At 42.9% G+C, this 27,132-nt stretch overlaps 1 pseudogene across 1 annotated transcript in view; it reads right to left on the minus strand.

Moving 5' to 3' along the window:
* LOC309558534 overlaps window positions 1-27,132 on the minus strand; it is a 52,760-nt pseudogene that overhangs the window by 17,574 nt on the left and 8,054 nt on the right. Inside the window, exons 3-5 of the transcript in view lie at window positions 19,282-19,493; window positions 18,684-18,773; window positions 15,221-15,490 (exon numbers count right to left, since the gene is read on the minus strand). The product of the transcript in view is annotated as an uncharacterized misc_RNA (transcript). The remainder of the gene's footprint in view (window positions 1-15,220; window positions 15,491-18,683; window positions 18,774-19,281; window positions 19,494-27,132) is intronic.

The raw sequence follows: 27,132 nt of genomic DNA on the forward strand, positions 1-27,132 counted from the left end.
AGGGAACGAGCGCACCAAAGTCAGCTCAAAAGAGTTCTCTAGCGTGGAAGTTCTTTAGAAAATGTGCTGATGACAGGACACGAGTGGTTTGCACCCTGTGCAATCAGAGCCTGAAGCGAGGCATAAACCTTCTCAACCTGAGCACAACCTGCATGATCAGGCATCTAAGTGCAAAGCACGAGCTGCAGTGGAGTACACACCTTCAAAACCAAGAAACGTCTCTGGCTCATCCTGCTTCCTCTTCTGCTGCAGTCTCGGCCGCTCCAGCCACCTCTGTAGTCATACCGGCACCTGCCACCCCGCAAACAGACGATCTGTCAGCAACACCACCACCTGGGTCACCAACAACCATCTCCGCAATGTCCCGTGGAAGTGTTCAGCTTTCCATCTCCCAAACACTTGAGAGGAAGAGGAAGTACCCCCCTACCCACCCGCGATCCCTGGCCCTGAATGCCAGCATTTCACAATTATTGGCCTTTGAAATGCTGTCATTCTGTCTGGTGGAGACGCCCAGTTTTAAAAAGCTTATGTCGGTGGCTGTCCCACAGTACGTCGTGCCCAGCCGCCACTACTTTTCCAGGCAAGCCATCCCTTCCCTGCACAACCAAGTGGGGGAAAAAATCAGGTGTGCACTGCGCAACGCCATCTGTGCCAAGGTCCACCTAACTACCGATACGTGGACCAGTAAGCACGGTCAGGGGCGTTATATCTCCCTAACGGCACACTGGGTAAATGCAGTGGCGGATGGGCCTGAGGCGGATAGCAATTTGGCGCATGTCCTTCCACCACCGAGGATTGCAGGGCGCTTCAGTTTGCCTCCTGTTCCTAACTCATCCTACTCCGCTACCTCATCCTCTACCGCCTCCTCATCCGGACAGCGTAATACCTTCACCACCAACTTCAGCACGGCCAGGGCTAAACGACAGCAGGCAGTTTTACAACTTGCCTGTTTGGGGGACAAACCACACACCGCGCAGGAGTTGTGGAGGAGCATGGAACAGCAGACAAATGAGTGGTTGCTGCCAGCGAGCCTCAAGCCCGGCCTGGTGGTGTGCGATAATGGGCGAAATCTCATAGCAGCTCTGGGCCTAGCCGGTTTGACGCACATCCCTTGCCTGGCGCATGTGCTGAATTTGGTGGTGCAGAGGTTCCTTAAAAACTACCCCGATATGTCAGAGCTGCTGCAGAAAGTACGGGCCGTCTGTGCGCACTTTCGGCGTTCTCACCCTGCTGCTGCTCGCCTGGCAGCGCTGCAGCGTAACTTCGGCCTTCCCGCTCACCGCCTCATATGTGACGTGCCCACAAGGTGGAACTCCACCTTGCACATGCTGCAAAGACTGTGCGAGCAGCAGCAGGCCATAGTGGAGTTTCAGCTGCAGCACGCACGCGTGAGTCGCTCTGCGGAACAGCACCACTTCACCACCAATAACTGGGCCTCCATGCGAGACCTGTGTGCCTTGTTGCGCTGTTTTGAGTACTCCACCAACATGGCCAGTGGCAATGACGCCGTTCTCAGCTTAACTATCCCACTTCTATGCCTCCTTGAAAAAACAATTCGGGCGATGATGGAAGAGGATGTGGCACAGGATGAGGAGGAGGAGGAGGAGGATGAAGAGGTAACATTTCAAAGGCTTTCAGGGCAGTCATTCGCAAGGGGCTCCGAGGGTGGGTTCCTGCACACACAAATGCCAGGGACACAATTGTCCAGCAGGGGCACAGTTCTGGAGGAGGAGGAGCTGGAGGAGGAGCTGGAGGAGGAGATGGAACCATGTTCACAGCAGGGTGGCACCCAGGCCAGCTCATGGCCATCACTGGTGCGTGGCTGGGGGGATACAGAGGACACGGACGATACACCTCCCACAGAGGACAGCCTTTCGTCGCCTCTGGGCAGCCTGGCACACATGAGCGATTACATGCTGCAGTGTCTCCACAACGACCGCTGAGTTGCCCACATTCTAACTTGTGCTGATTACTGGGTGGCCACGCTGCTGGATCCCCGTTACAAGGACAACGTACCGTCCTTAATTCACTCACTGGAGCGCGATCGCAAGATGCGCGAGTACAAGCGCACGCTGGTAGATGCGATGCTGCTGGCATTCCCATCTGACAGCGGGGCCACAGTGGAAGCACAAGGCAGAGGAGGAGGAGGAGGAGGAGGTCGCCAACGCAACCAGGGCACCGCCAGCACCTCAGAAGGCAGGGTTAGCATGGCCGAAATGTGGAAAAGCTTTGTCAGCACGCCACAACAAACAGCAGCACCAGCAGCTCAGATGGAACGTCTTAGCAGGAGGCAGCATTTTACCAACATGGTGGAGCAGTATGTGTGCACACGCCTACATGTAGTGAATGAGGGGTCTGCCCCCTTCAACTTCTGGGTCTCCAAATTGGGCACATGGCCTGAGCTTGCCCTTTACGCCTTGGAGGTGCTGGCGTGCCCTGCAGCCAGTGTATTATCTGAACGGGTATTTAGCACGGCTGGGGGCGTTATAACAGACAAGCGCAGTCGCCTGTCCAGAGACAATGTGGACAAGCTCACGTTCATTAAAATGAACCAGGCATGGATCCCACGGGACTTTTCCGTACCTTGTGCAGAATAGCAATGGATACCGACCTTACCCACCCATTGTTCCATTTTTGCTCTTTCTCACTCTTTTGGGGTGTACCCTCATTTAAAATTTGTGAAAAGAAGCAGTGTTGGCTACCTCGTCCTCCTCCTCAGGGCCAGATTAACGTAGGGGCTATTGGAGCTGCAGCTCCAGGCCCCTACCTTTTATATAGGCCCCGGGTTGGCCATATTCACTGTGACCGCTCTTCTGTCACTTGTAAATACAGAAGTCTGGCTTCTATGCTCGCTTCCCCAGGCAGCACCCTCAGAACCTCCCCACACAGCGCGAAGGCCTGACAAGGAGGGACAGTTGCCGATGCATGGATGTGTTTATGGGCTTCAGAGACAGCATCCCATGTTGAATTAGGCATGCATGGCTGCACCCTTCCTCCTCTGGGTGCATGCCAAGGCACGGCCCTTAAGGCCCTTCAAAATCCTCAGCACCAAGACCATGATGCTCTTAATCCGGCCCTGGTCCTCCTCCACCGCCGCTTCCACCTACACCGCCCATAGGTGTGCGCAGCCTATTGCATTAGGGTGTGCACCCCAAAGTTGAAATACACATGCATGTGTTTGCCTACATGTACATGGCCCCGATACATTACTCTCCCTGCTGGCAAAGAGAAATAGAGCAGAGCAGGTCCGAGGAAGATCTTTCCCATCTCCTCACTGGCAAACAGAGCGATAATGCTATGTGCCCTAGGTGATTAGGGTGTGCCCAGGTACACCCGGCACACCCTGTGCGCACGCCTATGACACCGCCACATCCACCACCACCTCACCCTCCCTCCTACTCCATATGGGCCTCGTCCTTCAGAGATGAAGAACATTGTTTTATTTTTCTGTTTTTTTTTTGTTGTTTTAAGTTATTTCCCTATTCACATTTGTTTGCAGAGCACTTGCCATGCTCTTAACTACGTTTTGCTGCCATTTGCAGCACTCTAGCCCTTTCCATTGGTGTTTTAGAGCCATTTTAGTGCCTTAAAGTTTGGGTCCCCATTGACTTCAATGGGGTTCGGTGTCCGGGAAACGTTCGGTAAAAGTCCGGGACACGGACCCGGACTTTTTTTTAAAGTTCGGCCGAACCCGTCGAACACGGACATCCAGGTGTCCGCTCAACCCTAGAAATGATCACTGACTGCACTGAGAGATTCTACATATAACTATGACGAGTAGCAGGGAACCTCTAATTAAATCAGTTTTAGGAATCATACTAAAATCGATTAATCTGTGGGCCATGGAAATAATGCTCTATGCACTGGAGACAATAGGGACCAAAAGAACCCTACAGCGGTGATCAGAATGCCCTCCTAAAAAGTGGCACCAAAAAAGCATTGCTGTGATGCCACTTGATTGGCTTAGTGTCATTTGCCCCGGGACCACCCAGGCGCCATCCAATAAGGCACTGTAAGCATAGAGACGCTGCTTTCTATGCCTGGTTGGGTCTAAAAATATCTAAGAGATCCTCCATACCTGAATCGGAGTGAACTACTGTATAGACTATAGAATTCTGGAGCATAAAACAGTATAGTAGAATTCCACGATACCTGGACCATAATTACCACTGCAACTCCTGATGTGTCCAAATAGCTACTTAAAGCATGGATTAACAAACAACGGCCTTGACCATCAGTGTAGAAAGGGGTGACCAGGAAAGCGCTCTGACCACAAAAGAAAGAAATACACAGAAACTGCTAGACTGCCAATCAGTTACTACGCATATGAGCAATATGTAAGAACAATCATACAGTACATTCTTGCATACGCAATATAACTGTCCCCTCATCTGAATGCAAATGTCAGGTGTTCTTCCTGTATTAAGTCTGAGTCCCCCAAGAACTCTGGCGCTAGTTGTAAAACTGGTATGAGTAGAGTTGGTTAGATCCCTGCTTGAAGAGCCTGTAGCAGTAACAGGATAACCTGCTCATGTTGATTGTTACACCGCTTTCTGTTAACCACTTAAGCCCCGGAGGATTTGGCTGCTAAAAGACCAGGGGGTTTTTTGCGATTTTTTACTGCGTGACTTTAACGGACAATTGCGCGGTCGTGCGACGCTGTACTTAAACGAATTTGATGTCCTTTTTTTCCCCACAAACAGAGCTTTCTTTTGGTGGTATTTGATCACCTGTGCGATTTTTTGATCATGCGCTATAAACAAAAAAATAGCAACAATTTTGCAAAAATAACAATATTTTTCACATTTTTTTATATGAAATTCCCCCAAAAAAATGTAAAAATCAAAATTTTTTCAAATTTTCGGCCAATTTGTTTTATGCTACATATGTTTGGTAAAAAAAAATCGCAAAAAGCGTATTTTGATTGGTTTGCTCAAAAGTTATCGCGTTTACTAACAAAGGGAAAGATTTTTGTCATTTTTGGTGGGTTTTTTTTAATGCGTAATGGCGGCGATCTGCGATTTTTTTTTCGGTACTGCGACATTGCGGCGGACAGATCGGACCCTTGACTGACATTTTTGACACTTTTGGGGTTACCAGTGACATTACTGCAGTAATCAGTGCTATACATATGCACTGTTACTGTAAAAATGACACTGGCAGGGAAGGGGTTAAATGTATTGGAGAGGGAGGGGTTAAGTGTGTCCTAGGGGCGTGTTTCTAACTGTAGTGGGACATGGCTATTGGTGTAAAAACAAAGATCAACGGTCCTACATAGTAGAACCGTCTGATCTTCATTTTTACACAGGGGAGAATGACGGGCGGCTTGTTTACATAAGCCGCTCCGCCTTTCTCCCTTCACCGGAGCGATCGTAGTGTGACCGGCGGACATCGGGTCCGCCGGTCACATGCACTGACTTGTCAGTGAACGAGCTGGGGCAGGCGCGCACCCGTCCGCAATTGGCTCGCAAGTCAGTGACAGGCGAGTGATGTCACTGAGGTCGGCAACCGGTTAAAGTGGACCTTTAGTCAGAAAACAAAGTCCTGCTATATCACCTCAGGCTGGCCCCTTCTGCAGGTATAGCTATGTAAAAATGCAAAAAATAAGGGTCTCTGCTGTGTAAAATTCAGTAATACTCTGACTCATCCTTATTTGCACATGCTCAGTTGCCCCCCATTTTAGGCAGTGCCGAGACAGCCTTAAAGCAGAATTAAACCCTATCATTCTTTACTGCCAAGGAAGCTGCTTCTGTCTGATCTGCAACCGTCATCAGTCATGCGATCAGTCATGACACCAGCCATTTGATGGTTTAACAGTTTGGTTAATGCAACAAGCGCACGTGACAGTTAGCAATCCAGGCATTCCAGGAATGTAACTTTTTATAGACCTAAATTTGATAGGATTTGTTGCACACTTTAGGCACCTTTAGCATTTGTGCAACCTAAAAGTCGCGCAATTTTGACTGGACTGAACCAATGTCTGTGTAATCTTGAGGTCTATAGACCTCAAAACACATCAAAGTCGGACCAAAATAGTGCAGGGACTACTTTGAAGTCGATGAGACTTGAAGTCACACAGATATGAATGGTACTCAATGGAAGTCATCGGGTACAACTTTTTCATGTGACTCTGCAGTCCCAAGTCGCAGGACAAGTCACACACATGTGAAAGGGACCTTATGAGTCACTTCTACTTGGGGGGCCATAAAAAAAGATACATATTGACTATATTTGAATATAGGGCCATAACAACCCAAGCCAGGTAAGAGATAGCAAAAAATGATACGCTGAAACGCCCATAAACACTGCACATAAAATGTGCTGCAGGTTATCATGTGAATGACCGGGCTGCCTCTGCAGCCCTTACCTGGGATATACTATTGTATAGAACATAGACAATATAATATAAGGTAGTGGCCCCATGTCCTCAGTGTAGGTACACCCTCTTATATAGGGTCATAACATGAAGACCATCTCTACTGTACTGCATAAACACTATTGCTTTTGAGATATGTGATACATACCATATTCCACTGAAGCTAGAGGACTGGAATAATGTCCTATAAGCTACCAATATCAGGCCCAGGGAGTGTGTCTGGTAATGCCTGAATGTGTGGGATATGATTATCTGCTGGATGAAGCCTCAGGAACTAGATCTCCTGGGCAATCCATATACAAGGACAGATACAGATACAACTGGACTATAATCAAAGAGATACATGTATAAAGAACTCTCTAGTGCTCAATCATGTAGAACAGCTGTCATTAAATGGCGGCCCGCGGTCCGAGAACAGACCCTTACGATGCTTCCGCCCGGACCGTGAGGCCGCTACCTATGAGCAGTCATTGGTTTGCTGGGACGTTTACTACCTTGTCACCATATTATTATATTGAATGCAGTTCATTTATGTAATAATTTATTTATTATTACTCATTGATTATATTTTGCACATATATACACATATATGTTTTTGGAGCACTTTATATTGCGCGGCATTATTTAAATTTATTTTGATCATATACACTTTAGAGAGAGAGTGCTGTGCTTGCTGCAATACCCATAGGAAAGTGCTAGACTTATTTAGCTCGCAGGAATATCAAATAAATTCCAGCGATGCTCCGGGGATACCTTCTCTGCAGTCGGTTGAAGGAATATCTCCCTCTACTTCCTGCAAGACGAGCAAAGGCAAATTGCAGGAAGTAGAGGGAAATATTCCTTCAACCGACTGCAGAGGAGGTATACCCGGAGCATCCCTGGAAATTGATTGGCCACGCTACCTAAGGAGATAGGACCCATACTGGCCATACCATCTAAAGAACCACGAGTTAGGATCTGAGTGCCATAGGAGCTATACCCAGCCCGGATTACAGGTCTGTTACCCCTGTAGGGGTTATTATTTCTGGTAGGTGCGGTCCTGGGAGTGAGGGGAGCACCTTTGACCCATCACATCGGCCACACTTGGAGAGTCACGAGATCCGTTAAACAGCACTAAAGTCACCTTCAGATGTGATTTAATATAAAGTTGCAATGATTTACCCCTGCACTTGAATCATGTGCGATTTGGACTATTTAAAGAACGTATTTGTATGTAACTCCTAGTTTGAGAGTTGCATTTCATCTTATGTGCGATTTGGACATTTGATTTGTAGCACTTCCACGTGCGATTTGGATTTTTTCAGATTTATGCATATGCGACTTTAATTGGAGAATCGCACTATCCTCTTGCAGCACTAAGTCGCCTCTTGCATAATTGACATCTTTCACAGCACTTTATGATTATACCTAATTTTTGTACTTTTTCACTTATTTAGTGTACTCCACATGCCTTGTGGGCACATTTAATAGTTTGATTTACCAATACACAGTCACTTACCCGTCACTTTATATTGACCCCCTGGTTGGGATCTGCACTTTATTAATTACATATGGTGACATGTATCACAGTTTGATTTATTAGCACCTAGTCACCCAGTCACTTTATATAGATCCCATTTGGTGTCTGCACTTTATCAACAATTTTTTCAACACCTCTGTTTTGGATTATGCTTTTTGACTTTTATTATTCACCATTGAGTTATTTTAGGTGTTTACTTTATTGTATTACGTTTAATTAATATTCTATGGCACTGTGATCATACATATTTATACCCGTGGGTCATATGCTCTATTCTATTTATTTATTTATATATTATATACATTGGGCAGCACCACTTTACCTCTCCCTTATTTTTCATACTTCACTATACATCCCTTTGGATTATAGATAGGAGGTAGGCTGCAGCCACCATTTTAAGGTATATCCTTTAACTTAGCGCGGATTTTCTCTTCCTTGACAAAGACCTGATTTCATCCAGACTGAAGAGAAAGGAAGGTGTCTGACATCCTTTACAGAGGAGACTAAAGTGGGGTACACACTATAAGAAAATCGGGTGAACGATCGCCTGATTTTCCTCATTGTTTAACAGCAAATCGAAACCGATGAAAGAAAATCCATATGAAAATTCTCATACGACAAAGGCTTTTTTTTGTTGTTTATTGTTTCTGATCATGCGCAGTCTTTCTTTTCTGATTTTTCTTGTAGAAAAATTGTACGAAAACAGTACACATTAAACCAAAATCGTTTGTTTTTCCCATACGGGAAACATTTTGGAGTTTGTCCCTTCAAGAATGTTCGTATGAAAATTCAGAATCGGCTGTAGAAAGTTGTGTACACACTATGCGAAAATCGTACGAAAAATCTTTGGACTAAAATGTTCGCCCAATTTTCTTATAGTGTGTATGAGCCCAGGTTTGCTTGTGTACATTTGGCAAAGATTTTTGGCCCAGCTGGCTTTCATTTGCCCTCATAGGAAGCACAGGCTTAGGGAGGGAATGCACGCTGCTGGTCTTAGCCAAAATCGCTGCTACCACTAATTAGCATTATATGCATAGTGGTTTGGTAAGTACAGAGGTGGCCTCGGCATGCTCTGGCTTACCTTGAAGCGGTTCTGGCTCGCAGGCTCTGCAGGGAAGAATGGTGCAGCATCCAACATGGTCAGCTTCAAGCAAACATCTAACACATGTTCCTTCTGGCGCCAGTCAGAAGTGATGATGTCACCACGTCTCATGAGCAAGATACTGCCATCTTGGTCTAACCTGTGCTCCAGATCACAGCAGGTTGAAGCCAGTGCCTGGGAGAAAAAGAGCAAGTGCCCCTCTGCCTCCTGGTCCTACAGCAAAGAAGGAGACACACTCCGGGCTCTATCAATTTGATGCTTGCAGATGGGGGGACAATTGCTTACCCCCTAGTGGGAGCAAAACCTCAGGCAAAAAAGGAGGTAGTAACCCTGAGGGGGGTCCTCTAGTTGAGCCTGTCCTGAAGCTGCCTATCCTCCCTAGAGGCTTGTACAGGCAGTCAGACGGGGAGGCCCTTGCAACTAGCACAGAGCCTAGAAGAAAATAAAAAACTACATGTAGCTCCTGTTGGGCCAGAGGAAACACAAGAACTGAGGCACTGAGGTATGTGACAACCTTTTAAAATGGTGTGTAGCACCCTACAAGGTAGGTGCTAGGTAAAGTATAGTGGGCTTTGTCTGCTTAACAGCAGGGCCATGATTTTCAGTCAGGTAGGTTTTCATTGTTCCCAGGTGTAGCTGTTGAGACTGGGGAGTCTCCCCACTTTGCTCAATGAGAGGGCTCTCATTGGGCAGTGGAAGAAAATCCAGCCAATGGCACACCCAGGCTTGTATCTACCCCAGAAAGGCAGATTCTGGCGCACAGCATTCTGGGAGTGGGTATAAGTTTGAGGGGAGTGCATGACACAGCATCTTTGGTGGGAAGCAAAGTCCCAGGAGGGAGAGTACCACTGTCTCTCCTCCTGTCAGAGGAATCGGATGTCTCTGGGTGCTGCCTGAGAATCAAGAGGGTCCTGAGTTGAGCTGAAGGGGATCCGGTGTGCCGAGAACCAGCGGAGAGTGGGGTCCAGTCCCAGGAAAGCCTACAAAGGTCATGAGTACTGTGGATTGCCCCTGGGGGTCTGCCTAGTGTCAGAGGGGACCACTCCGGAGAAGGTTCTGGGATCCAACAGTCAGCTAGCGGTAAAGGGGGTGCCCGGTCGGAGGACCCTGAAGTATTAGAGGGGGTACCTAGGTTGAAAGTGTTAAAGGTGGCGCCTGCAGTTTGGGCCCTGAAGAGTCAGTGTACAGTGTGGAGTGTAAAGGTTGAGAGTTGCAGCAGCACAGGAATTTACAATGAGCTACCTCAAGCTAGTACAGAGCTGGAGGGAGCTGTTCAGTGACTTTTGAGCAAAGCAGTGTCAGAAGTCAAGTATTCTACAGTCTTGGATCTTCTGAATTAAAGTCGAGGTTCCAGCACAGTTTTCAGTGATACATATTCAAGGGTCAGGAAGCATTGGCTAGCGTCGGATGGCGTCAAGACAGCGCTAACAGGCATTGTTCTAGAAGAATCACAAAATTTTACCTAGTTGAGCCAGAGGAGTATCCCACTCATTCCCTTCTCCCATCCCCTAAATACAATAAAACAAACCAAAGATGCTGGACTGGTCTTTGTATCAGTTCTCACAACTGTGTTCACAACTCAAATGTGCTGAGAGTGTTACAGGTAACAATGGCAGACCCACCTTAGGCTTAAGGCCTAGAAAACCTGCTGTTTTGATGTGTTTTCTGTTTTCTGTGGGAGAAGACCTATCCCTCAGAAGGCCCTGGAAGACGACTTGGGAAAAAGAACTTGTAAACAAGAAAATATCCAGTCTAAACAAAGAGACAAACCTGACTTTATAGGCTCAGCATAGGGGACACATAAACTTATAACATGTAATAAACTGATTGATACATATTAAAAGGTTTATACAATAATACAATACTATATATTGTTCTATATCTAGATACGCCCATTATCATCTGCCATGTGTCTGTTCTACTTTGTTGGGGGGAAGTTTTACATGTGATGCCTACTGTATATGCCTGCCCACAAGACCTATGTTTGGCACCTCGTGATTCATTACGATCATGTAAGGCCTTTTGCATATATTTGCTTGTACATGTTAATATCTGTATATATATTCTTTTTGTAACTCATTACTGTTGCACAGTGATGCCTTAATATACTGGGACCTGAAGAAGCCACAGCTGGCGAAACATGTCAATCTTAGCATCTGGAAGTGTATCTACAGCTATCATTACTTGATCATTGGGATTTGAAATTTATTCAGATGTGATATACCCTTTCATATGAAGTCTTGACTAGGGCATAGACTGTTGTGAGGACTACATTTTTGTGCTTTGTTTTTTGTATGTTGATCTTATGTATTTTATCATGATATGATTTTAATATGTATTAATACATTTATTCCATTTTATTTATAATTTTATGTGTCTCCTATGCGGAGCCTATAAAGTCAGGTTTGTTTAGACTCGATATTTTCCAGTGTGCAAGTTCTTTTTCTCGCAATAGTTTGGATGTGGCTCAAGAATGTAGCTGCAGTGTAATATCTGAAGCTGTACCTGGGATGCCCAGGTAAAGGAAAAAGGCTGGTATTTACATTGTATGGGTTCAACTATGCATGTACAAGTACCTTAATTTTTGTTTCCATGACAAAATGAGTAAAATGGCCAGCATTCCAAAGAATTTACTGATGATGGTCAAACCATACACTATATACAGTAAGAGGAATTCTAGCAATAAGATCCCTAAATAGGATTTTTCATCTAGAAAGGTTATTGGGATTGTCCATAGGCAAGGCCAGTGCAAGGATTTTTGTCTACTTAGGTGAAGGTGCATTTTTCAATAGCCCTCTATGTAATAGCATATAGGTAACAAGTTATTTTTATGTAGACACCCGGGGTATATTAGACCCTTCATGTCTCCTCTCTTATCCATTGCAGCTGATGGAACACAGACCGCTTTCTCCAGCACTGATCCCAGAGAATGACAGCTCCGGTCCGGGAAGTGAAGTCATGCACATCACTTCCGGGTCTGTGTACAGGAGGGAGGCTGAGCGGATGGAGGTCCACTGAGCTCCTGCCGCCCTTCCCAGCGACAACCGGCCATGACAGCACTGGGACAGCGGAGCCCGGTGAACATGGCAGGGGGGTGCATGGGGGGGAAGGCTGCACATCACGGTGGTGAAAGTGATAGGCTTCACAGCTGCTTGGATCACTTCCACATAAAAGCCGACAGTAGGCTTTATAAAAGTACACACACTCCCAGTCGCTATAGAAGTCTGTAAAAAAACATATCTGCGGCACTGTAAAAACTTTACCGCCAGTGCATGCACTTCATAACTCAGATCAGCTTCAATACATGCACCAATAACTCTGGTCAGTCTCAATGCATGTTCTTCATAACTCAGTTCAGTACCAGTGCATAGACTTCATAACTCAGATCAGTCCTAATGCATGAACTTCATAATTCAGGATGAGTGCAGGCGTGTTTAGCCATGAGTCCAAACATTCCTGAGCTATCCTGCTACAAGGCTGTCAAAGCTGTCAGCCAATCATCGGCAGTGAAGACATTCCTTGACTGGCAGCTGCACTTATGCAGTATAAGGGACATGTATGCATGTTTCTGCGGGGCAGGGAATGCCGCTGTTAGCTTTGATGGCTTCCTGGCAGGATAGCTCAGAAGGGTTCAGACTCATGTCCAAACATGCTTGAGCTTATCATTGATACCAATTAATGCAGTTCAAACCTCAGATCAGTCCCAATGCATGAACCTCATAACTCAGATAAGTCACAATGCATGGACTTCATAACTCAGATCAGTACCTATGCACGGACTTCATAACTCAGATCAGTTCCAATGCATGCACCTATAACTCAGATCAGTCCCAATGCATGCACCTATAACTCAGGTCAGTCCCAATGCATGGACTTCATAATTCACATCAGTCACAATTAGTGATGAGCTGCAGCGTGTTTACACATAAGTCTGAACCCACTGAGGTATCCTGCTTGGAAGCTTTTAAGGGTGCCAGCCAATCATAGGCGGCAGAGGCATTCCCCGCCCTGCAGCTACATTTATATAAGGTACAGGTATATGTGCTGCTGTGGGATGGAGAATGTCTCAACAGCCTAAGATTGGCTGTCAACTCTGACAGCTTCCAGGCAGGATAGCTCAGGTGGGTTTAGACACGTGTCCAAATACGACTCAGCTCATTACTGGAACCAATAACTCCGATCAGCCCCAATGCATGCACCTATAGTTTAGATCAGTCTGATGCATGGATTTTATAACTCAGTTCAGTCCCATTGCATGGACTTAACTCGGGTCACCCCTGATGCATGCATTTCAGACCCAAGCCCTGTACCTTCAGGAACGCAGGGTACCTTTACAGACATGCAGAGATGCTTCCTTCGCACAGCACGATGACATCCTCAGCACAGGTGGGCTTTCAGTGACATGAGGGAATTGAGTGGGCCAGGCTCTCTTACTGACAGCTCAGTAAGCTATCAATTACAGGCAATAGCAGCAGGTGCCAATGCTAATGGAATTGCATGTCCATCCTTGATTACCACAACCAAGCAACTGCCTCCCCTTAGCTGCACAAAGCTATCAAGGGAAAATCTTCACATCCCAGAAGATAATATGTTAGAAAAATGTCTTAACTTACATTTTTTCTTATGGATGAAAACCAGGGCGGAAATGATCACTACTAAGATAGATCCCAATATGATTGCAATTATGACAGGTATAACATGTAAGGTGTCTTTTCCATCTGAAAGATTAAGACATTTTTAATAAGATAGATAGATAGATAGATAGATAGATAGATAGATAGATAGATAGATAGATAGATAGATAGATAGATAGATAGATAGATAGATAGATAGATAGATAGATAGATAGATAGATAGATAGATAGATAGATAGATAGATAGATAGATAGATAGATAGATAGATAGATCATTCTCTCCTCTATTTGCAGCAATAGATCACTGCTATAGCTATCTATTGCTTGCTGAGTACAGCCAGCAATAGATCTGTCAGAACTTTTATAAAAGTATGGAAACATTTCTATACTCCAATGTTTTGAGAGAAAAGAAAAATTCAAAACATTATGGTATTGGGTACAACTGTTAATTTGCGGACATTTTTTCAAAGTATATAGATCCATACAATATATACAGATTCAGTAATGGTTATTACCATGTCTACAGGTGATTGTAATCCCAACGATAAGAATTATATGCATTGTAATATTTTGTAAAACAAACTTGATACTTCTGGGACATTGTAGAAACAAACTGGAAAATGTAGAGTATTAAGAACACTTATTAATAAATATGTAATGTGTATATATATATATATATATATATATATATATATATATATATATATCAATTATCTAAAAAGGACTATAATCTTCAATATTGGTCGAAGTATGTGTGTTATATTGTAGCCAAGCTCAATAGTAGTTTTGACATATGAAAATGTTTTAATTTCTTTTATGTGTATCATCAATAAGGTAATTATGGACTGAAATGTATGAAGCTCCATCTCTGTACAGGTAAATAAAAATTCATGTAAATGCTGATACCAAAAAAATAGTAAGCTGCCAGACCCTCAAAGGCATTTTATGTTTTCAGGCCAACTCGTGATTCCTGTCCTGTCAGAGAGGGCTCTATTCTGTGGCAGATCTATGTAAATATCAGGGATTTATGAACAGAAATTAGTTGTTTTCCTAAAGTTAAGTTCAGTTTTGACAAATTGACCATATGTGTTAAAGCAGAGTTCCTCCCAAAAGCAGAATTCCACCCGCTTAAGGACTCCTCAGCCCCTTACATACCTAAATAATTGGCATGTCATATTTTTGTGGTGGGGGCTGGGTACCTAGATTTGACAGGTACCCAGCCCCCATTTGAGCAGAAGTTCTCCCCCCCCCCTCCCTGTAATCTTCTGGGACACGTCACAGGTCCCAGAAGATTGCTTGGCCATTAGGAGGGGCGCAGTGCGACTCATGCATGCGCAGTGCGCACCCGGCTGTAAAGCCGCAAGTTGTCGCAGCCGGATGCCCACTCTTGTGATGCCGGGGAGAGATGAGGGAGGGAACAGAGGGTTTGGGTGGCCGCATCATTCAATTGTGGGACAAGTGAGTGTGTGTTTATTGAAAGTCAGCAGCTATACTTTTTGTAGCTGCTGACTTTTCATAAACACAAAAAGGTATGGAACTCCAATTTGAGTCAGCTATATAGCAGTTTATTCCATGAGTTGGGCTTTTACCTGTTACTGACAAAGTCTTCATCATTGGACTCTCCAATGTCTCATGTTCCACCACACAGGAGATTTCTTCCCCCTTCTTGAGGTTTCCAGGAATCAAAAAATGATCCCACTTATTATAGGTGCCATCTGTATTCCTCCTGGAGGGCTCTGCCCTTTCCCCATCTAGTAACCACGTAATTTTCACATCTTTGGGATAAAATTCCTTCACCTCACATACAAATACCTCTGTATCGCCATCACGAGAAGAGAAGAATGTGATCTCAGGTTCCACTGTACAAAAGCAGAAAAATAAAACTGTTAGTTTTTAATAATTATTTGTCATTTTATTTAAATTTATTCTTACAAATGTTTATAATAATTTATCATTTCTAACCTGCTTTTGGTACTGCCTTTCAATAAATATTGACTTTCACCTAAACCATGGGTCACATTGTGAATGTCATTAGCCTAACTACTCGGCACTAAGGTGTCAGGAAAAGTCATTCCATGGTGGGCTCCTTTTCCAGGATGGAATAATGGATTGGCAACAGTAAAGATTAACTTGGAACAATGTATTTGCAACTGCACAGTAGGAGAGAAGGTGTATTGAGGGAGCACAGAATGCGTTAAGGTTTTTTACTAGGACCCAGACTCTGGTCATCTACACATCTTCCTACACTCTTGATGCCCAACAAGTAGCTCGCCCACACATATCTTGTTGCCTGCTATGCTCCAGACCTGTGATCCAGATCATGTCTGGATCACAGTGGACTGTACACTGGGTGACAGCAGCTATGATGGGTTTTAGAGCAAGAAACACCAGTTGTCAAAGACAACTGTGGTCCATTGTTAAACCCAGGAACTGACAAATTTCATAGGTGCGCTAAGTAGCAGAGCACTGTAAATACATTGTGAACAATGCATTGAGTTTAAAATGGAAGAGAAATTACACCACAAGTGATGTCACTGCACTTCCTGTTAGTACAGAGGCCCCGGTATTCCGTGAAAAAACCATACCCATAAAAATTCCATACCCTCGTCACTTCCGGTCAGCGAACAGCTGAGGAGATTACTAGTGCGCATGCTCGGAGGGTATGGAATGTATGGAATGTGTGTTATAACGTTACACCGCATCAGCTGTTGCGGCGGTTACATTAAAACATCTCCGCTGCAACATCAAACATCTCCGCTCCTACCCCTGTCACTTCCCTGATGCCGGCTACTAAATGTAAAAGCGGATCACGGAGCCGAGATCTCCGTGATTTAGATTCCATACACCCGCCGCCGCTTTTACATTTATTAGCCAAGATCAGGGAAGTGACAGGGGTAGGAGCGGGGATGATTCATGTTGCAGCCGAGCTCTTTTAATGTAACCGAGTCGGTGTAACGTTACACACACTACCGTGAAAATTCCATACCCTCCGAGCATGCGCACTGCTACGCTGCTCAGCTGTTCCATTACGTTTCTGACAGGAAGTGACGTGGGTATGGAATTTTCACGAGGTATGCTTTTCTCACGTTACACCGGCATAGCAGAAGCAGGTCTGTCCAGCCTCTCTCTGAAGAAGTAGATAGCTGCTATAGTAATCCCTGATGGCAGCCAGCAATAGATCAGAAGTGATCTTTTGCTGAAGAGCTGCATGGATGACCTGGATCAGGTCTCTAATGACCTGATTCAGTGCCCCCCCCCCCCCCTCAAGAAAGTACTGTATATATGTAATACATTCAAGAAAAAAAGCTCTTCTATTAACCACTTGCCCTCCAGAAGATTTACCCTCCTTAATGACCAAGCCATTTTATGTCATACGGCACTGCAATAGCTTAACTGTCAATTGCGCGGTTGTGCAATGCTGTACCCAAATAAAATTGATGTCCTTTTTTTCCCCCACAAATAGAGATTTATGTTGGTGGTATTTGATCATCTATGTGGCTTTTATTTTTTTGCGCTTTTTAAAAAAAGACCAACAATTTTGAAAAAAAAAAAAAACAATATTTTTTTACTTTCAGCTTTAAAACATATCCAATACAAAAAATTTAGATTTCTTCATCAATTTAGGCCAATTTGTATTCTGTCTGTGTACTGAACAATTGGTGGGTGCCGGCGAACATCGAGCCCGCAGTACCCACCGCTGGGCTCCCGCTGTGTTTGATCACAATGGAAGTGGGTCACCGGCAGCATGTGTGCATGCCTCAGACCCGGAAGTGTCAGATCGCGTACTAGGTATGTGGTCTGGCGCAGAGTAGCCGCCCTGCCACAGTATATCTACGGTGGGCGTTCCGCAAGTGGTTTAAATCAGGGTCACAAAAAATCTGTTCTAGATTTGATTCTCTCATTTGTGCTCTCAAACCTAACTTGATCTTATACAAGAGCATATTCACATGTGTGCCATTGCAATGCAACACAATGTAGTGATGTGCTTTAAGATTGACCACACTATGTACAGTCTGACTGTTCAAGCTCCGTTAGAGCTGCCATTGGGTATTTAGTACAAGGGGCTACCTGATTGGAATGATCCAAATTGATGATTGATTGATCAAAGATGATTGCTCAGTGTTTGATCCCTGTATTATAGTGTAAGTGAATCCTGCACCTTGTGGGAGCAGAATTGTGCATGTCTGCCTCTGCTGCTATGAGTCTGAATCCTGGGTAGCGTTGACAAATCAGAACAAAAAGAAGGGACAAAAGGAAGACAACCGGCAGGCTATAGGCCATGCATCAGTCTTGTTGAATTCAGAGGACCTTAGACCACCAAAGCGTAGGGGGGAAATGGCTGTAGGGACTGGTCTAGCAGTGTGGAGAATCGGGTAAAACTGTTTAACCAAGTTCCATAGACACAAATGAGCATTTAACTCTTGTAACATTGCTGCGACCAATCAGGTGTGTAGTATGCTTTTATAGTCTAATATTTATTATACTATAAAACAACTGTGGGAAACCGATTGCTTTGTATAACAATAGTACTTTCCCTATCTTTCCCTATCCCATAACTTGTTTTTGAAAAAAAGGAAATTGGTTAGGGGAAGAACTAGTTGGTGTTACCTCCATATTGCATAGGGAAAGCATTTTGGATAGGGTCTGGCAGAGACATTTGATCTACCAAGCAAATGATGATTGGATGATCCTGGCTCTGGGGGATGAGCTCTTCAGCCTGTAAATCCCATCTGCATCCATCTGAAATTACCCTGATTCCGATTTACCCAGTGTCTGACCATTCTTGACCCAGGTCACTGTGGCGTCCTTTGGATAAAGGTTTGTGATCTAGTCACAGTCAAAAGTTAATGAAAAGTTGAATTGTCTGTGTTGACCAAATCCAGTGTACAGTATGCTTTTATAGTCTAACTTACCATACTATAGTATGACTGCAGGAAACTGGTTGCTTTGTATAACAAACAATCTTTTCCTTGCCTTATTTTCTAAAGCTGATGCCCAATGATGAATTTAAAAACTGCATTTGTTTACATGAAAAACAAGTTTGTGTGTTACCTCAATACTGTATAGTGAAGGCATCCTGGATGGGTTCTGGCAGAGAGACACATGATCCACCTGGCAGGTGGTGATTGGATGGTCCTGGCTCTGCATGGGGGGGGGGGGGGCTGTTTAATGAGCTTTTCCATCTGCATCCATGTGAGATGGTCCTAATTACGATCTACCCAGGGTCTGACCATTCCTGACCCAGGTCACTGTGGTGTCCTTTGGATAAAGGTTTGTGACCTGGCCATAGACAAGTGACTCTTCAGACTGCTACCCAAGCTTGCAATATCTCAACGCTTCATTCAAAAATTGGACAAAATGTGTAATTGTCTGTGTTGACCAAAGCACCAATCAATGGTACAGTATGATTTTATTGTCTAACTTACCACACTACAGTATGACTGCAGGAAACTGGTTGCTTTGTATAAAAAAAGTACCTATCATTCCCCCATTTTCTAAAACTTAGGTCCAATGATAGTTTTAAAAACTACATTTGCTTACATAAAATCTATTTGCTGTTACCTCCATACTCTATAGTGAAGGCATCTTGGATAGGTTCTGGTGAAGACACATGATATGCTTGGCAGGTAATGGTTGGATGATCCTGGTCCTGATTGGGGAAGATGGTCAGTGAGCTGTTCACCTTGTAAGTCCTATTTGCAACCATTTGATACTGTCCTAACTCTGATCCATTCAGGGGCTGACCATTCCTGAGCCAGATCACTGTGATGTCCTTAGGATAAAAGTTGGTGACCATGCAGAGCAGATGGTTTTTCCTATTCTTGGACAGAGCCTTCTTCACCAATATTACCTGGGGAGCAGCTGGAGGAGAAAAATAGAGATATTAAAAAGGAAAAAAATTAGAGATTAGTACTGAAAATTCCCACCTACCAGAGCCCCCAGAAAACAACAGAGGGACGCTGAAGAAGGCAGCTTTGCCTGACGAATATAGTGAGGGCTTAGTGGCAGGGTCAACAATATTATACTATCTCAAGTTTGATATGTAGTGATGTTTTAAAGTTTATTAGCTCTTTTTCATTTTCAGTATGTCTGCATAAATATGACCCAAATTGTAATCTGTTTTTTCATGGCAGTCCTAAAACCAGTAAAGGAGAACCCAAATCAAAGAAAGAAGTCAAAAACATCACTGTATACTGTATATTGAGGAAAATTATACAAAGTTACTGTTCCTATTTGTGTGTGGAAAACATACGTGAACTTTTGATTTCAGAAACTTCTGTGCTCCTCTTGGGTAGCACTAACTGCAACTAAATGTTTCTAGCCAATAGAAGTGCACCAACTTGGAAGGGCCATTACAGAACCCTTACAGAGCAGATGCAATGTTTGCGGGATTCTTTGCCTGGGCTGCCTGCTACCAGTCTTTCTACAACATTTTTTTAGGATTAAGGTCAGGACTTGGTCATTCCTAAGCAATTTCTTTCTTCTGCTTTAAAGTACAACTAAAGCTAGGACAGCCAAAAACTTGGTTCTCATCCAACATCCATAGTTTATGGAAAGATTTTGAATCATCACAAGTTCCTGGTTACAACCTCTACATCTGGCTGATCAGCGTACCCCCGGTGAAGGTAAAAGATAAAAATACCCTCCTCCCACACTCATAACCTAGGGGCTAGCCTTCGATTTCTCCAAACTGCACCCCTAGGCAGGAACCTATGCAAAATGCCCATCGCAATGCTCCAAACACTTATTCCCAATACATCTTTTCACACTTGGTCATCCGCAGGCATTACACAAGTGTCCGATTTATACTCTCAAGAGTCAGTTTTAACCTTTCCTACTTTACAAGTTACACATGCACTTCCAATTCAGACTACTATAAATATTCTCAGACTTCACACTGTCTATCAAGGTTTGCCCTCTCTTTCCAAGCGCATAAATAACTAGCCTGGAACTACCTGTCCAATGACAATGACAAAACACACACGTTACAAGGAGGAATGATTGTTGGATAAATCACTTAATTAGGTAACCCTCCAATCCCGGTTTAGCACATGAATAAAATATGGGTAAAGCGAGGTCCAAGCCACAAGGGTGGGAGGACACCCGCTATTCCAATAAAAGAGTGGGAGGGCACCCGCTATTCCAATAAAAGAGTGGGACGATAAGGAGGGTTACCAACTTGGTGAGTTGAAGTTCAGAATAAACAATACATACAGTTAATTATAACATCCATTTTATTAAAGTAGATAAAAAAAAATTGACACCATTAAAAGGTTTGGACTGAAAACAATCCAAATCTAACACAGTACATAATGTAACCATTGTAGTCACAACCAGATAGGGACGGGTCTAAATGACAATGCAAATGACAATGACAAAGCAAAAGTTATTACAATCTTTTTTTTACCCTGCTACAAGATAAAAATGTATACAGGAAACTCACATCCTTTGAAATGGGAACTTGATATTGGCAATACTTTCTCAAACTCCCAATGGTTAACAGCCCTTAGAGCTATATTTAACCACTTCAATACAGTGCACTTTCACCCCCTTCCTGTCGAGACCAATATTCAGCTTTTAGCACTCTCACAATTTGAATGACAATTGCTCAGTCATGCTACACTGTACCCAAACAAAATCTTTATCATTTTCTTCACACAAATAGAGCTTTCTTTTGGTGGTATTTAATAAAAACTGGGTTTTTTATTTTTTGTGATATTAGTGAAAAAAAGAAAAAATTGTGAAAAAAAAACACTTTTTATTTAGTTTCTATTATAAGATTTAGCAAAAAAGTAATTTTCTTCATACAATTGGGTCAAAATCTAGACTGCTACAAATATTTGGTAAAAATAACCCAAATTAGTGTATATTATTTAGTCTGTGTGAAAGTTATAGAGTCTACAAGCTATCGTATCAATCACTGAAAATTGATCACACCTGATGTACTGACGGCCTATCTAATTTCTTGGGGCCCTGAAATGTCAGGACAGTACAAATACCCCAAAATGACCCCTTTTTGGAAAGCAGAAAGTCCAAGGTATTTAGTAAGAGGAATGGTGAGTTTTTTGAAGTTGTAATTTTTTCCCACAATTCTTGGGAAAATGAAAAAAAATATATTTTTCCTACACAAAGTTGTCAATTTATAGGACATTCAGAAAACATAAGATGTACACAGCAAAAATGATACCCCAAAATGCATTCTGCTACTCCTCCTGAGTATGGAGATACCACATGTGTGAGACTTTTACACAGCCTGGCCACAAAAGAGACTTAACATCCAAGTAGCACCTTCAGGCGTTCTAGGAGAATAAATTACACACATAATTTTCTGACTATCACACTTTTGAAGGCCCTAGAGCACCAAAACAATGGAAACACCCACAAAATGACCCAATTTTGGAAAGCAAACATCCCAAGGTATATTGTATGAGGCATTATGAGTCTTTTGAACATGTCATTTTTTTTCACAAGTTTTTGGAATATGTGGGAAAAAATTTAAAACTTATTTTTTTTACACAAAGTTGTAAATTAATAGGATATACACATAGTATGTACATAGCAAAAATGACACCCCAAAATACATTCTGCTACTCCTCCTGAGTATGGCGATACCACATGCGTGAGACTTTTACACAGCCTGGCCACATAAAGAGACAAAACATCCAAGTAGCACCTTCAGGCGTTCTAAGAGCATAAATTACACATCATTTTCTGACTACCTATCACACCTTTGAAGGCCCCAGAGCACCAAGACAATGGAAAAGCCCAAGAAATTACCCCATTTTGGAAAGCAAACACCTCAACATATATTATGTGAGGCATTTGATGAGGATCAGATCACCTCTGATGAGGATCAGATCACCTTTTATGGCAAAATCCTGCAGAAAGCCAGGCAATTCCAAGGGGTTCACATGTTTTTTCTTGCCTCTGTATATGGTCCCTGCTACTTCCAGGGCTCAATTTTGTTCTATCACTGCTACACCAAAGAATTGTTTTCTTTGATAACACTACCTAATAAAGCCTTTTTGTGGAAATAAAAACATTGTGTTGTTGCTGTTGGTAAGCCAGTGACTAATGTAAAAGTAAATTACATTTGTACTCATACAATTTATGCAATGCCACAATACAGTGTTGCTGATGCTGTTCCTGAGAATATAAATTTTCTGGGAAACTGAAAGATTGTATTAACATGCCTTATTATATTTCATATATATATATTTCAGTTTATGCCCATTCTATGATGAAATGTGGCCCCTTGCATTTACATAGTAACGAGCTAGACTGACACCCATTCATCCACCCTGGACAGCAGACAGCTATATTTTGCATTTAGACGACATGTTAAACCACCTTTCCATTCATTCATCTGAACACTTGACAGTTGGACATTTTGCATAGAGATTACTGACACCACCCATAAACAATTGACAATTGCTTACATTAACACATGACAACTGAATGCAGACGGGGCGACTCTGCCACAGGACACAGATTCAGATACGGGAACACCTCAAATTGACACAGATGCATGGCGAAAGCAAAGGCCCTTTCATGTACTGTTCTGTGAGATATGGGCTATTGTTAATTTGACTGATGAATTGTAAACCAGTTTGGAGCAGTCTTTCCCGCTCAAAACGTGCCTTAAATATGAGCGAAACTTGCAATAAAATCAGTTGTGTCTGCGCTAAGTTTGAGTGCTATGTGTCGTCACAACTCCCGGCTGGATGAGGGGAAATTCATTATCTAGGGAGGGTTAGCCACTGAAGGGCCGTATATCATCTTTTAATTGCCTCCTGACGAGATTTGAGCTAACAGTTTTGGTGTCAGAAAGTTGGATCTGCCAAAAAAACAGTATGGGGTAAGTAATTATATTTTTTATTATTATTATTACTACCCTATACTGTCAGAGCAGATAAATGGTACCCAGTCAACCGCTAATTTTAGCACCTCCCGGGAATATGATATTCCCAAAGATGGGGTCTGATACTCCAGGGCCTGAAGCCCCAAAGATAAGATGGGGTCTGATATCCCAGGGTCCGAAACCCGTTTACGAAGCAGTACTGTGTGTGATAGTGAATTGTCCCTCTAAAACTTGTATATATTGCTGTATAGACATCTAAGTGTATTTTTAGACGTTATATAAGATTGCATGCCATTGTATAGATGTATGTGGAGATTGTATGTGATATTAAGCTGAGCTTGAAGGTATACACTTGCCCACCAAGGATAGTTAACAGAAAACCATGAGTCGGGTGTAAATAAATCTGATTAGAAAGTACCACATAAGTTGGGAAACTAGGTTTTCCAATAAAGTCTAAATACTGACCTCACCATCCCTATATATATATATATATATATATATATATATATATATATATATATAAACCTTCAAACTCAGCTGATCTCACTTTGTATTCTGAGCTTAGATAATGGGAAATTCTCAAGGTAAGGGGAATCTCAAAAAAAAAAAAAATTATGAAATTTACGTTTGGGAAATTGTATGAAAATTGTATCGTGTATGGGCAACCTTAGATCCATGAATCGTTATGTTGTGTTCGTTTTAACACTGTTCCTAAAGGTGCTGTATCAGCAAAGCATTTCATAACACTGAATGAATATTGGTTGCATAATAATTTGTTTTGGGTTTATTACTTATGTTTTAAAGTGATGTGATTTTGCCACGAAAAAGGTAACAAATCTGTACTATGCTGGTCATGTCAGCTTTTCGAAGCAAGGAAATATATATTTGGTGTGTAAAGTGTGACCTTAAGGACTAAAATTGTATTTCTATCCTTAAAAATCGTAAGCAATTTTGAACTTTTATCATTAAGGTTTTGTGTCACCGACTTTTCTTTCTTTATCACTGACTTTTTAAAAAAAAAATATATATATTTTCTGGTGCCTTTTTAGCAAACAAACCCCTCCCCCCTCTTTCTGTCTGTGACACAGGTAATAGCAAGAGGGACTGTAAATAGTTGTATTGTCATACAAATTTAACTATCAGTTTTGCTTTGTAGAGAAAACCAGTTTTGAGGAATGTTCCGAATGGGTGAAGAATGGTGACGTATGGGTTCTTGTATAAATGGGAAATTGCAAATGTTTATTTTTGAGCTGCTCATTTTTTAACTATGGTGAACAATAATAATTTTTTTCTTTAAGTTTATGGTATACCATAATATAAAAAAAAAAAATATAGAAATCCACGTGGTAATAATTAATTTGACGTCAACAAATTTTGGTATTAGAGAAGTGCACTGTTAGGAAGGAAAATGTTTGACATGCTTACTGTATGCTAAATTCCTCTAACCGTTGGTTTATTTTTAGTAATAAAAGTGAAATGTTTTGTTACTGAATTTTTCTTGATGCTTATTTCTCAGACAAATTTAATGTGAGACTTTCAGAACGGAGAACAATCACAGCCTTCAACGACAACTCAACCTTATGGGAGTATTGTTTACAAATTGTTTTTTTTCTGATTGATTAGACTGTTTTTATTGGGTGTCAGATATTTGATGTGTTCTAATTTGACATATATGAGCTCTGGCATAAATGAGGTGCTATGCTTTAGATAATTAAGCATCTCTGGTCTTTTTAAAGTTTTCTTTTAGTATATTGGTCTTAGAAAAAAAAAAAAAATAGGATGGAATTGGGTGGCTTGTTGATAGTGTGCTAAGAATTATAATGAATTTATGCCAGCGTTACTACTTTGATATGTTACTACTTTGATATTGTTAAAGATTTAAAATTTTAAAGGTAACCTCATGCGGTGAATTCAATTAGTTGATCTCTTTTCATTCTAAAGGTGACTCATTGCCCAGGCTTTGCATATAAATGGTACTTGAAGTCAGATCCTGTGTCTCCAAGGCTATTTGTTTTCAATTTCCTGCTTGGTGTCACTGAGCAAACTGTGCAATCTCTTATAAATTTATGTTTGCATGAGTACTTACTTCTAGCTGTTTTGTGTGTCTCTATGTGTCCATGTACACAAGACAGCTTGAATTTCACTCCCTGCTGTTCAGTGATCACAGCATCTTAGCCATGCAAGGGACTCTCAGTTCTAGGTAGCTGCCTGCTTGGGTGAGTCAGAGGACTGCAAGCCAACCCATCTCCACCTTTGGAGGAATACAAGGCAGTTCAACCCCTCCAGGGGCCCTCACCATTGTTGCATGCGTGGACATGCTGTGTTCTCCCAAAATAGTGCCATTAGGTATCCTTCCTGTCTTAAAATTACCTGCCTTCCTGTAGGCCCTAAACCCCAGTGCTGCGAGTAGTTTTACTAGCATTTATTTTTGCTGCCTGCCTGTAGGCCAGAAGCCCAGTGCCGCAAAATACTCCTGCCATTCTTGTAAAACTTGTATTCTTGTCTCTGTACTTACCTGCTATTCTTGCTGAAGTCAGAATGACTCCAGACCCGTCTCAACCCCATGAGTCCATTTATTCTCATATCTAGAGATTTTGCAAGAGGAATATGTGGCAGAATTAATTAAAAAAAAAAATTAAACAGTGATTATGGTGATATCTCGCTCTCGTTTCCTTTGCCAACAGGTGCACCAACCCACCCATTCAAGCCTGGAGACAGAGTCCTGGTGAAGGCCCCCCTCCATAAGCTGACGTCGCTAGACCGACACTACGGACCTCCTGCGACAGATCAAGCAGTGACCAGAGCAGCGGTATTGACAGACGACTCCCTGGTTTGGATCCATGCATCGCGACTGAAGGAAGCCCCACCCCTGGACCCCACGACTACGGACCGGAGATTGTGACGAGCACCAGACAAATTCCAGTTGGATCCAGACAGACGGAAGCCCCACCCCTGGACCCCACGACTGCGGACCGGAGATTGTGACAAGCACCAGAGGAATTCCAGTTGGATCCAGACAGACGCATTGGTACAATGCCAACAAACAACCCTACTCCTGGAAAACTTCCCATTTTTGCACCAGTGGTACTGTTTACAGCAAGCTGAGCACTAGTAGCCACTGTTTGGTTACTTGCAACATGTGCTCACCACCCCGAGAACCTCTCCTCATTTTGCCCTTGCTCACCCCAGGAAAAGAGAGAGACACGAGACATTCATGTCTCCACTTTACAGTCGAAGTCAAGCCGATTGGACACAAAGGACAGTGTTTTACGTTGTAACCGCCAGGGACTTAGTCTGACTGCTCTGATGACGAGGGTTGAAAGGGAATTTTTTCCTCCCATTGAATGTGGGGTTTTTTTTTTGCCCTTTCCTGGCAAAGGCTTTAGGACATGTTGAAAAATCACATGCCATAGTCAACAGGTGGTATGTGCTGCCATGGTCTATTTGTAGTGACTTTATTGCAATAATATGGAGTTTGGATTTTTCAGGCCATGGATTCTTGCAAGCTATGGCCCTCCCCATTGAACATGTCTGTTTTGATTTGATAGAATTCTAAGAAGTTATATCCCTATGTGCACACAACCAAGTCACCAGCCTACATACACCTTGGAATATAATGTCACCTGTTTTGTGCTAATC

Source organism: Pelophylax lessonae (genome assembly GCF_965119305.1).
Source record: "Pelophylax lessonae genome assembly, chromosome: 6".
Classification (NCBI taxonomy): Eukaryota; Metazoa; Chordata; class Amphibia; order Anura; family Ranidae; genus Pelophylax; species Pelophylax lessonae.